Source organism: Podarcis muralis, chromosome Z (assembly GCF_964188315.1).
Source record: "Podarcis muralis chromosome Z, rPodMur119.hap1.1, whole genome shotgun sequence".
NCBI classification, from domain to species: Eukaryota; Metazoa; Chordata; class Lepidosauria; order Squamata; family Lacertidae; genus Podarcis; species Podarcis muralis.
Window position 1 is genome coordinate 17920721 of NC_135673.1, and position 13069 is coordinate 17933789.

The window sequence follows — 13069 nt, forward strand, 5'->3', positions numbered from 1 at the left end:
CTTTCTAATATGACACCAAGAACTCACCCTGGTCTGATTTTCTTCTTCTTTGGTGATCATTTGTGGCTGAATAAGATTCCCTTCCATGAACACGGTTTTAACAGTCAGTTTGTAAATGACCGTGGAGGTCAATTCTGGATCCACACGTCCTTCTGCAGTAGGGACATAGGTTTCCGGGAGGGAGTTGATCATGGTGAGGGTTTTCCGAATGTGCCTTCCTCTCATCCCTTTCATCCTGCGCTTGAGCATCTTCAGAGTCCATGACACCTTTGTTAAAGGCTGTTCTCCAGTTGGAGCACTCACAGGCCAGTGCTTCTCAGTTGTTGATGTTTATACTACATTTTTTAAAGATTTGCCTTGAGAGAGTCTTTAAACCTCTTTTGTTGACCACCAGCATTACGCTTTCCACTTTTAAGTTCGGAATAGAGTAGTTGCTTTGGAAGATGATAATCAGGCATCCTCACAACATGACCAGTCCAACGAGGTTGATGTTGAAGAATCGTTGCTTCAACACTGGTGATCTTTGCTTCTTCCAGTACACTGGCATTAGTTCACCTGTCTTCCCAAGTGATGTGTAAAAATTTTCGGAGACACCGTTGATGGAATCTTTCAAGGAATTGGAGATGGCATTTATAAGTTGTCCATGTTCAGACCCTAGGAGTATGTACATGCAATGAAGATTTTTTTTGTCCCAACATGCATAACTCTTTACACTTGTTGACACTGAATTGCACTTTCCATTTTACCACCCATTCACTCAGTTTGGAGAGTTCTTTCTTTCTTTCTTTCTTTCTTTCTTTCTTTCTTTCTTTCTTTCTTTCTTTCTACCAGAACTGCACACAGCCTTCTGGGAGTCAAAGGCTCCTGGAATATCAACAAGACGTCATCCCCAGATGCATTTGTTTCAGCACTTCAGCTGAAATATAAAGGATGCTTCGAAGCTGGAAATGATTCAGGAGGAAGCAACTAGAGTAATAATAAGAAGAAAAGGTTATAATCACATGTGGAGACAGTTGAAAGGGAGGGAGGCTCTTAAACTCTGAGGAAATACTAAGAGGGGTCTATCCTGACAGTTTTCAGATTTTTCGAAGGATGTCAAAGGGGAGAGGGGATGGTTCTTCCCTCTGCTGTTCACCTGATGCTAGGAAGTAGAATCATACAATTGTAGAGTTGGAAGGAACTCGAGGGTCATCTAGTCCAACCCCAGGTGAGCTCCCCCATTGGTCTGGAGGAATGCTGCAGGTAGTACACTTCCCTTGTGTGCCCTCTTTAACAGGCCAGCTGCAGCCAGATGCAACTGAAATTTTTATCCCTTTTTATTTTTATTTGCTTATTTATTAAAACACAACCCGTTTTTATGTCATACATACATGCATTTGGGATTTTTGATAAAGAAAAAGAAGAAAGGGTGTGGCTGACATGACCGGCTGCCACATAATTCCTGTTCTGCACATGTAAAGAACTCAAACTTTTAGTGTGGTGGCACCTACACTTTGGAACTCCCTGCCTCTTGACATCAGGCAGCTGTGTATTAAACAATGTTTTAAAATGACTGACCTTTCAGTTAAATATACTGGGTTTCTTTCACATTTCGACATAGTTGAAAATCATCTACATGTAGTTCCCTGCCTCCTGTTTCGTCCCTGCCTCTGATTTGATTCAGAATTGAGCCCCTCCAAATCCCCCCTCAATTTATCCATTTGCACCAAACTAAATTGGGGAGGGGGTCACTTTGGTGACTCTTAGAGGGAGGGACTGTCCAAACCGTCCCAGCAGTTTTGCTTAACCTTAAAACTAGCTGCCACAGCAGTGTGGAACATCTGGGCTGGGAGCTGACTGAGTGGCCCTCCAGAGCCTTCTTTCTGGCTCTTGAAATCTCTCCAGGTCTTGCTCAAAAACTAAGACACACCAAAAATGCAAATAACATTTTTAACTCTCTTAATCTGCTGACTCACTTCCTATACTTTGTGATCTCGTATTTTAAATATCCTCAGAACAGCAGGGACTAGAAACTTGCTTGAAAGATGGATGATTATTCCCACGACTGCACACAGGAGACATATTCGTGGCAATCCTGGGCAAGATTTCCTTTAAGGACTCTGGTGGGGGCAGGGAGAGCTGAATCTACATCCTCCAGACACCACATCCTGAGTCAATCAAAACAAAAAATTAAAATCCTGGGCACATCTGGAGCCCTGGCCTTGATGCTCTGCTAACTGAGCAGCAGGAAAAGGAAATTGCTTTGGGAGCAACTGATGATGCAACCGTGGGTTAGAAAGGGTGGGGTGGAGCAGGTCAGAAGGGAGAGGTTGAATGCCAATACCAAGCGGGAAAGAACAAAGAGAAGCTGTCCCAGAATGATGTTGTCTATCATCCAGAGAGGGAAGGGTTTAAAACAGCTGGCATCGTGCAGGGTGCATCTCTTTGCCTGAGCCAGAACTAAACAAGGGGCAAGTCCCAGACCTGCTGCCCTTGTGGATGTTATAATCATAGAATTGTAGAGTTAGAAGGGCGCCCAAGGGTCATCTAGTCCAACCCCCTACAGTGCAGGAATCATAGTTTTAAAATTGCCAACAGGTGGCCATCCAACCTCTATTTAGAAACCTCCAGTGAAAGAGACTCCACCACCTTCCAAGGGAGCCGGTTCCACTGTTAAATGGTTCTTAGTGTCAGAAAGTTCTTCCTAAAGGCAGTGGCTCTCAAAGGCTGTGGCGTGTCACACTGGTGTGCCAGGAGAGGATGGCAAGCGTAGTAGGAAGATTCAAGGACAATCAAAGAAACATTTTGGTACTATACTACACTGAAATGTTTGTTTGTTTGTTTGTTTGTTTGTTTAGCAGAATATGGTTAGATATCTTTTCCAAATCAAGCACTGCTAGTTGCTTATTTTTGTTTTTCACTGTATTTCTTTTCAATAAAAAAATATGGTGTGGTGCAAGCAATTTTTTATTCTGAAAGTGTGGCACAGAGGAAAAGAAAGCTTTTGAACCACTGTCCTAAGGTATAGTCAGAATCTCTTTTCTTGTCATTTGAATCCACTAGTTAATCTCAGGGTCATGGGTTCGAACCCCCACTTTGTGCAAAAGATCCCAGCATTGCAGGGGGTTGGACTAGTTGACCCTCGTTGGGCCCTCCCAACTGTACAAGTCTATGAAAAGGGTCCTTCAAACAGCAGAAAACAAGTTTGCTCCATATTCCATGTAACTAGAGCAAGTCCTATAGGGTATCCTAATGCATATGTATGAGAAATATAAAGAAACATTTAAGGGACAAAACAAGCATGACAAAACAAGATGCATTTGACAAATTAATTTCTTTATTTGAAAATCTATTTAGGGACCACCTTCCTGCCCACAGGGGCCCTGAAGCAATATAATGCAATATAAAAGTAGTCAGAGGACATTCTCAGTCCTACCTGGAGATGCCAATGGGACTTTCTGCATGAAAAGCAGGTGCTCTAAAACTGAACTATGATGTCTCTTCCCAGCAACATAGGTAGTTGTCAGATAATTGGTACAATTAGCTCAATATTGCTTGCACTGACCGGCAGTGGCTCTCCAGGGTTTCAGACGGGGATGTTCTCAACCCTACCTGGAGATGTGGGGAAGATGATGATATTTACTTATTTATGCCCCACTTTTTCTCTTGACCAGACTCAAGGTAGCTTACAGATGAAAACAAGGATCAATCATTAAAATACAATTAAACATGGGTAGAATTAAAACTATATACATATATAGAATCTGTTTAAAAACATACTGTTGTGAGTTGCAGGGCAGGGGAATGGGGAGGAGGAAGTACCATGTATGAGAGACCCGTCTAACCCCTGGAACCAGCAAGTGTTAAAATATGAGCCAGGTTAGTGTTGAGGCATCACCTGGTTATGAGCCATTAAGAGAACAAAGGAAAGAGGGCTCTGTGCAAGATTGCAATTGGGTGGGGCTTCTCGCTCAACTTGGAGATAGTTAGAAGGACAAAGCCTGAATTTAGAGCTGAGTTGCAGTGATGTGACCTAGAAATAAAGCAGCAAGCTGGAGAGCAATGTTTGTTGTATGTTTGAATCTAAGACTGCAGCTATGGGAGAAACAAGACCTGCTTGGCATATTAATGGTGTGAACCCCTCCATCATAGGCTAAACCATAAATCATAAAGACACCATAGTCTCTTCTGTGCCTCATTCCAAAAGCAAAAACAAGCCCTGGGTAAGCACCTGCAGCACCTGGAGTGGATTGAACCTGGGACCTTCTGCATGCAAAACAGATGCTCTACCATTGAGCTGCAGCCGTTGATTTCCCAGAACACTGTGCCTCTGATTGAAATCAGCTGCTTTTAGGTTGACCAACAACATTGGAAACATCTTCCATATCACACCATGGTTTAGGTACAACATGATTGACGGAACAGCAAACAACATGGATTTATTTTTGTTGTTGCTTGTTTTGACATTTCCTTTCTTTTTGTATGACAACTGTGATTCAATTTCAAAGCACACCTTGGGAGCCAAGATGCCTCTTCCTAGAAAGCCAGAGACAGAGAGGACTCTCACGATGGCAACACCTGGGATTTAAGCGTTTGTTGTTGTTTTTTTATAATATTTTTTTTATTGCTTTGTTTTCCAAGGTCAAAGTACATCGTCAATACATCGTCAATAACACAACAAAAGCTGTTTTACAAAAAATAAGAAGAAATTAAACAAAAGTAAATTCATTTTTCCAGATCTTTTTCCATCATCAACTGGACTTCCCCACATCCTCCATCCCTGCATTCTTTACAATAAAAATAAACAGCAAATTAATACCTTGTTTCATGTGTTTTTGTATTTTCATCTAATTATTTACTCTAAAAATTAAAATTTTCTCGGTCGTAACTTAGTTTCAATCATTTCCGAGTCTCAATACTGAAGCATATTTTTCCTCAAAACTTAGCAAATTCTCAACATTCATATAACTTATAATGTTTTTGTAAATAGTCCTTAAATTTTTTCCAGTCCTCTTCCACTGCCTCTTCTCCCAGGTCTCGGATTCTGCCAGTCATTTCAGCCAGTTCCATGTAGTCCATCAGTTGCGTGTGCCACTCTTCCAGTGTGGGTAGCTCCTGTGCCTTCCAGTATTTGGCTATAAGGATTCTTGCTGCTGTAGTTGCATATAGAAAAAAAGTTCTATCTTTCTTTGGCACTCTCTGGCCTACAATGCCCAGGAGGAAGGCCTCTGGTTTCTTATGAAAGGTATACTTAAATACCTTTTTCAACTCGTTATAAATAATTTCCCAAAAAGCCTTCACCCTCGGGCATGTCCACCAAAGGTGAAAGAATGTTCCTTCAGCCTCCTTACATTTCCAACATTTATTGTCAGACAAATGGTATATCTTTGCAAGTTTGACTGGGGTCATGTACCACCTGTACATCATTTTCATAATGTTTTCTTTTAAGGCACTACATGCCGTAAATTTCATACCGGTGGTCCATAACCTTTCCCAGTCTTCAAACATAATGTTGTACCCAATATCTTGTGCCCATTTTATCATGGCTGATTTAACTGTCTCGTCTTGAGTATTCCATTTAAGCAACAAGTTATACATTCTTGAAAGCACTTTCGTCTTAGGTTCAAGTAGTTCTGACTCTAATTTTGATTTTTCCACCTGGAAACCATTTTTTTTGTCCTTTTTAAAGATCTCTAAAATTTGGGCATAATGAAACCAGTCTCGCACCTTTCCTTTCAATTTTTCAAAACTCTGCAACCTCCAAGTGTCACCCACTTTTTCTATTATTTCACAGTATTTTGCCCAGCCACCCCCCATATTAAGTATTTTTGTGGCCTTAGCCTCCATCGGTGACAGCCACCTCGGAGTCTTGTTTTCGAGTAAGTCCTTGTATTTAATCCAGACAGTAAACAAAGATTTCCTGACAATATGGTTTTTGAATAACTTATGAGACTTTACCTTGTCGTACCACAAATATGCATGCCACCCAAAAGCATTGTTAAACCCTTCCAGATCTAGGACATCAGTGTTTTCTAACAAAAACCAATCTTTCATCCAGCAGAAGGATGCAGCTTCATAGTACAACCTTAAGTCCGGCAGGGCAAATCCCCCTCTTTCCTTCGCATCTGTTAGTATTTTAAATTTTATTCGGGGCTTTTTGCCCTGCCAGACAAACTTCATAATGTCCCTCTGCCACTTTCCAAAGCACTCCACCCTGTCCACGATCTGCAGGGCCTGAAACAGAAACAGCATTCTTGGCAATACATTCATCTTGACTGCTGCAATTCTTCCCAACAAGGAAAGTTTCAGTCTTGACCAGATTTCTAAGTCCTTTTTAATTTCAGACCAACATTTTTCATAATTATCTTTAAACAAATTCAAATTTTTCCCGGTCAAATTAACCCCCACTGGGATTTAAGCGTTTGGGAGAGGCTTCCAGGAGAATGCAAAGCTCATGGAGCAGGTCTTGCCTGCTTCTCCAAATTGAGGCCATGCCGTGAGTATGCAAGATTGCTTTTAATTTGTACATATCCCAAAAACAGCAGAAGGGGAGGGTGGAATGCAGGGAGAGAGTATGATCCTTTAGGGGAAAGCAGTGTCAAATCTCACTTCCTTTTCCAGATAGTTTTAGGAATCTTTGCTCCCCCGCTCTCAGTTGCCTTCATTTGGTCATTCCCTCATTGGTGTCAAGGACTGGCTGCATGCAGATAAGTGGTGGGAGGCACCAGCAAGGAAAACCCCAAGGGAATCCCCAGGGGAAGAATGCTTGGAGCCCGAGGGCTGATGGTGGGATAATAATAATAATAATAATAATAATAATAATAATAATAAATTTTTATTTATATCCCTCCCTCCCCAGCCGAAGCTGGGCTCAGGGCGGCTAACAACAATCAAAATAATCCAACAATGAGTGGAGAAGAGGAGGCAGACTGGGAGGATGAGATGTCGGAAGCTGAGGAGGTGACAGGGTTTAGTGAGCAGGAAGAGGCTGTGGCAGAGAGCAGTCCAGAGGCAGAGGAAGGAGAGAAGGGGAGCCAGGAGATAGAGATGAGGCAGGCTGCTGAAGAAGCCAGGGCGTCTCCTCCTCCTGCTGCAACCTGGTCCCCTCCCTGCTCTTCTCCCAGAACACGCTGAGAAATGAAGAGGGTGGAGCAACGAGAGGCAAGAAGACAAAGCCTTGGGTTGCTGGGGGAGGAGCCTTTGACATTGTGGGAATGTGGGGATCTTCAGTCCTCACAACTGCCTCATCGGGGCAAGAGTTGCTACGATCACTAGGCCTGCAACATTTTGGTTTCTTAAGAGTTTCCCAGACATTCAGCTGACACTGCTTTTGGATACTGTATTCCATATATGTCTGGGAAATTCCGGATGTATGGCAACCCTAGGTTTCTATGAATAAAGAGTTAACTTCACTGACACTGGGTGTTTTAATGCTGACCTGCTCCTGACTCCAGCTCCTGACACATGGCCACATTCACACAGCATTATAATACAACTTTCAACAGTCATTGCTTCTGCCAAATAATGCAGGGATCTATAGTTTGCTAAGGTTATTGAGAGTAGTTAGGAGACCCCTCCCTATCCCCCAAGTCCTCCCAGAGCTATAGTTCACAGAGTTTCCTGGAAGAGGAATTGACTGTTTAACCACTCTGGGAATTGTAGTTCTGGGAGGGAAACAGGGGCCCCCTAACAACTCTCAGCACTCCTAACAAACTGCACTTCCCAGGATGCTTTGTGGGAAGCCATGACTTCAAAGTGGGGCTTTAAATGCATGGTGTGGCTACGGCCTAAGATCCTGCTATTTCAGTTTGCTGCCAAAGATTCCTGTGGCTGTTGGAGGGAGGTTGTTTTGGTGGGATATTGCAGTCATACACAACTATACACAACTGCTACTTAGTGCATGAAGGGGTTAAAGACCACAGAGTTGTATTGCTAGATACAGTCAGTTCGGTCATGCCCCCACAGATTTATTCTGTTTTCAGTGGCATGATGTATTTATCTGGATATTTTTTTAATGTGTTGTCAAATTGCTTAGAGACCTTTGGGTAACAAGTGACTAACAAGCCATAATAATAATAATAATAATAATAATACTAATAATAATATCCTATAGGACTTTTCAAAGATCAGAATGTACAGCAGAATGGCGATGGAACAACTCCCCTATGAAGAAAGATTGCAGCTTTTGGGACTTCTTAGTTTAGACAAAAAGCAAGTAAGAAGCAATATGACAGAAGTTCATAAAATGATGGATGGTGTAGAAAGAATAGATAACACCAGAACCTGTGGTCATCTGGTGAAGCTGAATGCTAGAAGATTCAGGACAGAGAAAAGAAAGGATTTGTTCACACAGCACAGAGTTAAACTATGGAACTCACTCCCACAGGAGGCAGTAATGGCCACCAACATGGGTAGCTTTAAAAGAAGATAGGACAAAATCATGGAAGAGAAGGCTATCCATGCTGCTGGACACAATGGCTCTGCTCTGCCTTCACAGTTGGAGGCAGCAATGCTTCTGAATGCCAGTTGCTGGAAGCCACAGGAGAGGAGAGGTGCTCTCCTTGTGCTCAGGTCCTGCTTTTGGGCTTCCCATTGGGGGCATCTGGGTGGCCACTGTGAGAACAGGATGCTGGCCTAGATGGACCATTGGCCTGATCCAGCCAGGCTCTTACGTTGGAAGAAATGTTTAATGCATAGACTCACACGCCTCTCATGAATGCTTTGCAATGGGAAATTAAATCATGCACCCTCTTAGAATGAAATTCTAAAGCCCCCGAAAGAGAGAGAGAGAGAGAGAGAGAGAGAGAGAGAGAAATGGGAGCCTTCTTCAAACAGGTGAATAAAACTTTCCAGACAGCAGCAGCTACAAAAGATTTCCTCCACCCAGTCTCTAGTAATGAGGAATGGGGGCACCGTCTCAGACGCTTCTGCATCAGGAACCCGTAAGTGATTCATGAGTCATGAAAGCTTATGCCCTCTGGTTATGGAAATTGGAAAGTGACCTCCAGACACCTAGGGGGAGAGGGAGAAGTTCTTGATACAGGAGTGTTCACCTCAGGCTGCTGCTGCCGCCTGCTCCACCCTCCACTTTGCAACCAGAGCATCCTGTCAAAATGAATCAGAATCACCTAAGACATGCAGAACTACATGATGTCCTTTTCGGAATTGCCCTGGCATGTTTGCCTATGGAACATCTGTTCCTGCATACCGAGTGCCTTATTGTTTGTGTTCGCTGCCATTAGCTCAGGTGGAATTAAAGACTCTCCATCTTCGTTACAGCTGGTCCCATCTTAAGGTTGTTCTCATTCTCAGAAGACAGCAGGAGGATAAGGTTCTCTTTGCTCGGGGATCTGCCTCTTAGTGACTATTGGGTCCAGCCCTACCCGAGGAGCATAAGCACATAAGAAGAGCCCCATGGGATCAAGTCAGTGTTCCTTCTGGTCAACCATCCTGGCCTCTCACAGTGATTCCTGGCAACTGGTATTCAGAGGTATACTGACTCCAGCAGTGAAGGTAAAACATAAGAACAGCCCTGCAAGATCAGGCTGGTGGCCCATAAAGTCCAGCTCCCTGTTTTCACCATGGCCAACAAGATGCCCCAATGGGAAGCTTGCAAGCAGGTCCTGAGCAGGAGAGCCCTCTCCCTTCACACAGTTCCCACAACTGGTATTCAGAAACATTGCTGGAGGCGGAGCATAGCCATTGATAGCCTCACCCTCCTCTGTGAATTCCTCCAAAACCCTCTTTTAAAGCCTCCAATCTTCTTTTAAAGCCTTTGGAAAGTTGGTGACTTTCCAAAGGAGGCACCTGGTTGGCCACTATGAGAACAGGATCCTGGACTAGATGGGCCCCCTTTGGCCTGATCCAGCACCCAGGCTCTTTCTATGTTCTTACGCCACCTCCTGGGACTGGCCCCCTGGCCCCTGAGGTCATGCTCTGGAGCTGCATTCTTCGCTGAGAAAAGGGTTGGGCTTGATGCCTTTCCAGCCCTGCTTCTGACGCTGCACTGATTACATTACTTTGTTGCACGATGTTCGGGGTGAGGGAAGGGGGTTTGCAATGGCGCCGTCCAGCAGATGCAGAAACCTTGCTAAATTACATCCTGATTGTAATCCCCTCCTGCAGATGCTCACCACCTTCCTTTTCGCCCCACAAAGCAGGCCGACAGGACTTTCGACAGACAGCATCCAATGAGAGCACGTCGGCAGTTATGGGGAGTGATTATGTTTCTCCGACGTGTGTTTTCAAATGAAGCAGATGCTGGATCCTCCCTGCTTGCCAACATCTCTCTGTTTTTAACTGCTCCTCGGGGAGCCTTCCCTTCCCTTATTACCTTTGAAAGTAGGAGTGTGGCGTCAGTGTTCAAGGAGAGAGAGAGAGACTGCCTGTTTCCATCCCTCTCTCCTTCTCTCGTCAGTCCTGCACAATCTTCTCCATTCCTCACTATAGAGCCACATTTCAGTGGCAGTGATTTCTACTTTATACAAGGTTCAATCCCAGCAGTATCTCCGGGTAAGGTTGGGAATAATCCCTGTCTGAAATCCTGGAGAATTGCTGCCAGATAGTGTAGACAATACTGAACTAGGTAGATCAATGTTATGACTCAGTACAGTGGTACCTTGGGTTACATATGCTTCAGGTTACAGATGCTTCAGGTTACAGACTCTGCTAACCCAGAAATAGTACCTCAGGTTAAGAACTTTGCTTCAGGATGAGAACAGAAATCGTGCTCCTGCAGCAGCGGGAGGCCCCATTAGGTAAAGTGGTGCTTCAGGTTAAGAACAGTTTCAGGTTAAGAACAGATCTCCGGAACAAATTAAGTACTTAACCCGAGGTACCACTGTATAAGGCAGCTCCCTGTATTCTTATTTAATTCAGCCCTTTATTCAAAACAGGACTAGAATCTTAAGGCTTCTTGGGGCGAAGGGCCGTAGACCAATAGCAGATCACTTGATTTGCAAGCAGTAACCAGCCTCATATAACCTACATCAGGGTGGTCCAACGCGTGGTCCAAGTGCCACATGCAGCCCTCTAGGCCTTTTTTTTTAGGTGCTCAGCAACATTTGACGCCCTCCCCTGCAGCTCTCGCCCTGCCTTTCCAAAACCAGGTAAGCGAGGTGCTGAGCTTTGGGAGGGCAGTGTGCAGGCTCCCTGTTCGCAAGCGAAGAGGCCATAGAGTCAGAGGATATATCTGAACAGAAGAAAAGGCGAAACAGCTTGAGGTATCCCCACCACCTTGGGAGTTCCAACATCACAGGAGATCTCAATGGCAGCTACTCTCTTGCATTACAATTTTATTTATTTAAAATTTATACACTGCTTGTTTTTGGTTTGTTTTTTAAGTAAAAAAGCACTGTAGTATATATGGAAAAGACTTAATATTTGGCTGGTAGGATAGTTATTTTTTACTGTATTGCTTGATCTACTGCAATAAAAACAGTTGAGAACAACTATTTAAAAACATTCCAAAAAAATAAAATGAAAATGAAAACAGCAACAAACTAAAAACAGATTAAAGCACACATCAACATTCTGCATGTCTGGGCAGGCTTGTCTAAACAAAAATGTTTTTAGCAGGCATCAAAGAAAGTCCAGCGAAGGTGCCTGCCTGTTGTCACTAGGCAGCGAGTTCCAAAGTGCCACCATAGTCTGGTGGCTATGGTGCCACCATACTAAAAGATTAAATTCTTACAGATGCAGAGTGGGCATTATGTATGTGAAAGGGCCAGTTCTGCGGACTGAAGCAGTTGAGTGAGAGTATATGGGGCAAGGTGATCTCACGGGTAAACTGGTCCCAAGTTGTTAAGGGCTTTATAAATTAATAGCAACACAGTCTTCAGACTCTGAGGACTCCAGCTCAGAGGAAATAGCAGACCCCATATCTTTCAACATTTCTGCATTGAAAATAGGGATGTCCTATTCAATAATAATAGCATATATAAATACATAGTAAAACATTAAACATTTTAAAAAAGGTTTCCCTATACAGGGCTGCCTTTCGATGGCTTGGGGGTCAGATAACTCCACACTCTCCAACATTTCTCCGATGAAAATAGTGACATCCTACCATACCCTCCAACATTTCCCCAATGAAAAATAGGGATGCGCTAAGGAAAAGCGGGGCATTCCAGGGTCAAATCAGAAACCAGGATGGCTTCTTTAAATCCAGGACTGTCCCTGTAAAATAGGGACACTCAGAGGGTTTGGCAGCCTCCCCCAGGCCCCCAAGAGTCCACAGTTCCTACAAAAGAGGCTAAGATCCTTTGAGGGCAGAGGCACTGCGCATCAGGCACAGGGCTAGGTGCTGAAAGGAAGCTGGAGTCTTATTTATCCTATGTCCCAATCAGTTTTGCCTGACCTCTAGCCTAGGCTCCAATGCTGATCCGCCGTGCTTCTTTACATTCGGGATTCTGCCTTCTTTTGATCTAGGCATAACCCTCAGCTGTGCCTCACTTTGCTTTAATGGAACCTGGCCTATGCTTGGCGTGTCTCTACTTCTTGGATTTGGAACTATGGCTATTGTGTTATGTGATCTGGTCTTTCTGTGCCTGCAGCAAGTGGACACTTGAGCTGTTAGGAAGATATAGCTTTCTGAGGCTAAGAGCTGTTCAACAGTGGAACGGACTCCCTAGGAAGATTGTGGACTATTCTTCCTTGGAGGTTTTTAAGCAGAGGTAGAAGGGCCAGCTGTCAGGGGTTCCTGAGCTGTGAGTCCTGCATTACAGGACTGCTGAGGTAGGTGGCCCATGGGGCCCCTTCCAACAGTTCCACGGTTCTATGAAACAGCCCCCGTTTCCATCCAGCGACCTTTCTCTATTTGTTTTTTGCTTCCTCTTTTGCCCAGGTTTCCTTTCTACTCTTATTTATTCATTTGTTGCATTTTTCTGAGCTGCCCCATAACCAGTGTTACATGGTCATCTCCACCGCTTTCCAAAGAGGGGGAAAATGTTCCTCAACTTGGCATCTCCTGTGGAAAATGTTAGACATCTGATCAGAATCAACACACGCTTTTCAGAGGAGAGTGTCTGCCAGCTGGTCGAGGCCAAGCAGAGACAATTAAAACAGCTTTTTGTAATGTACAATCTCCACC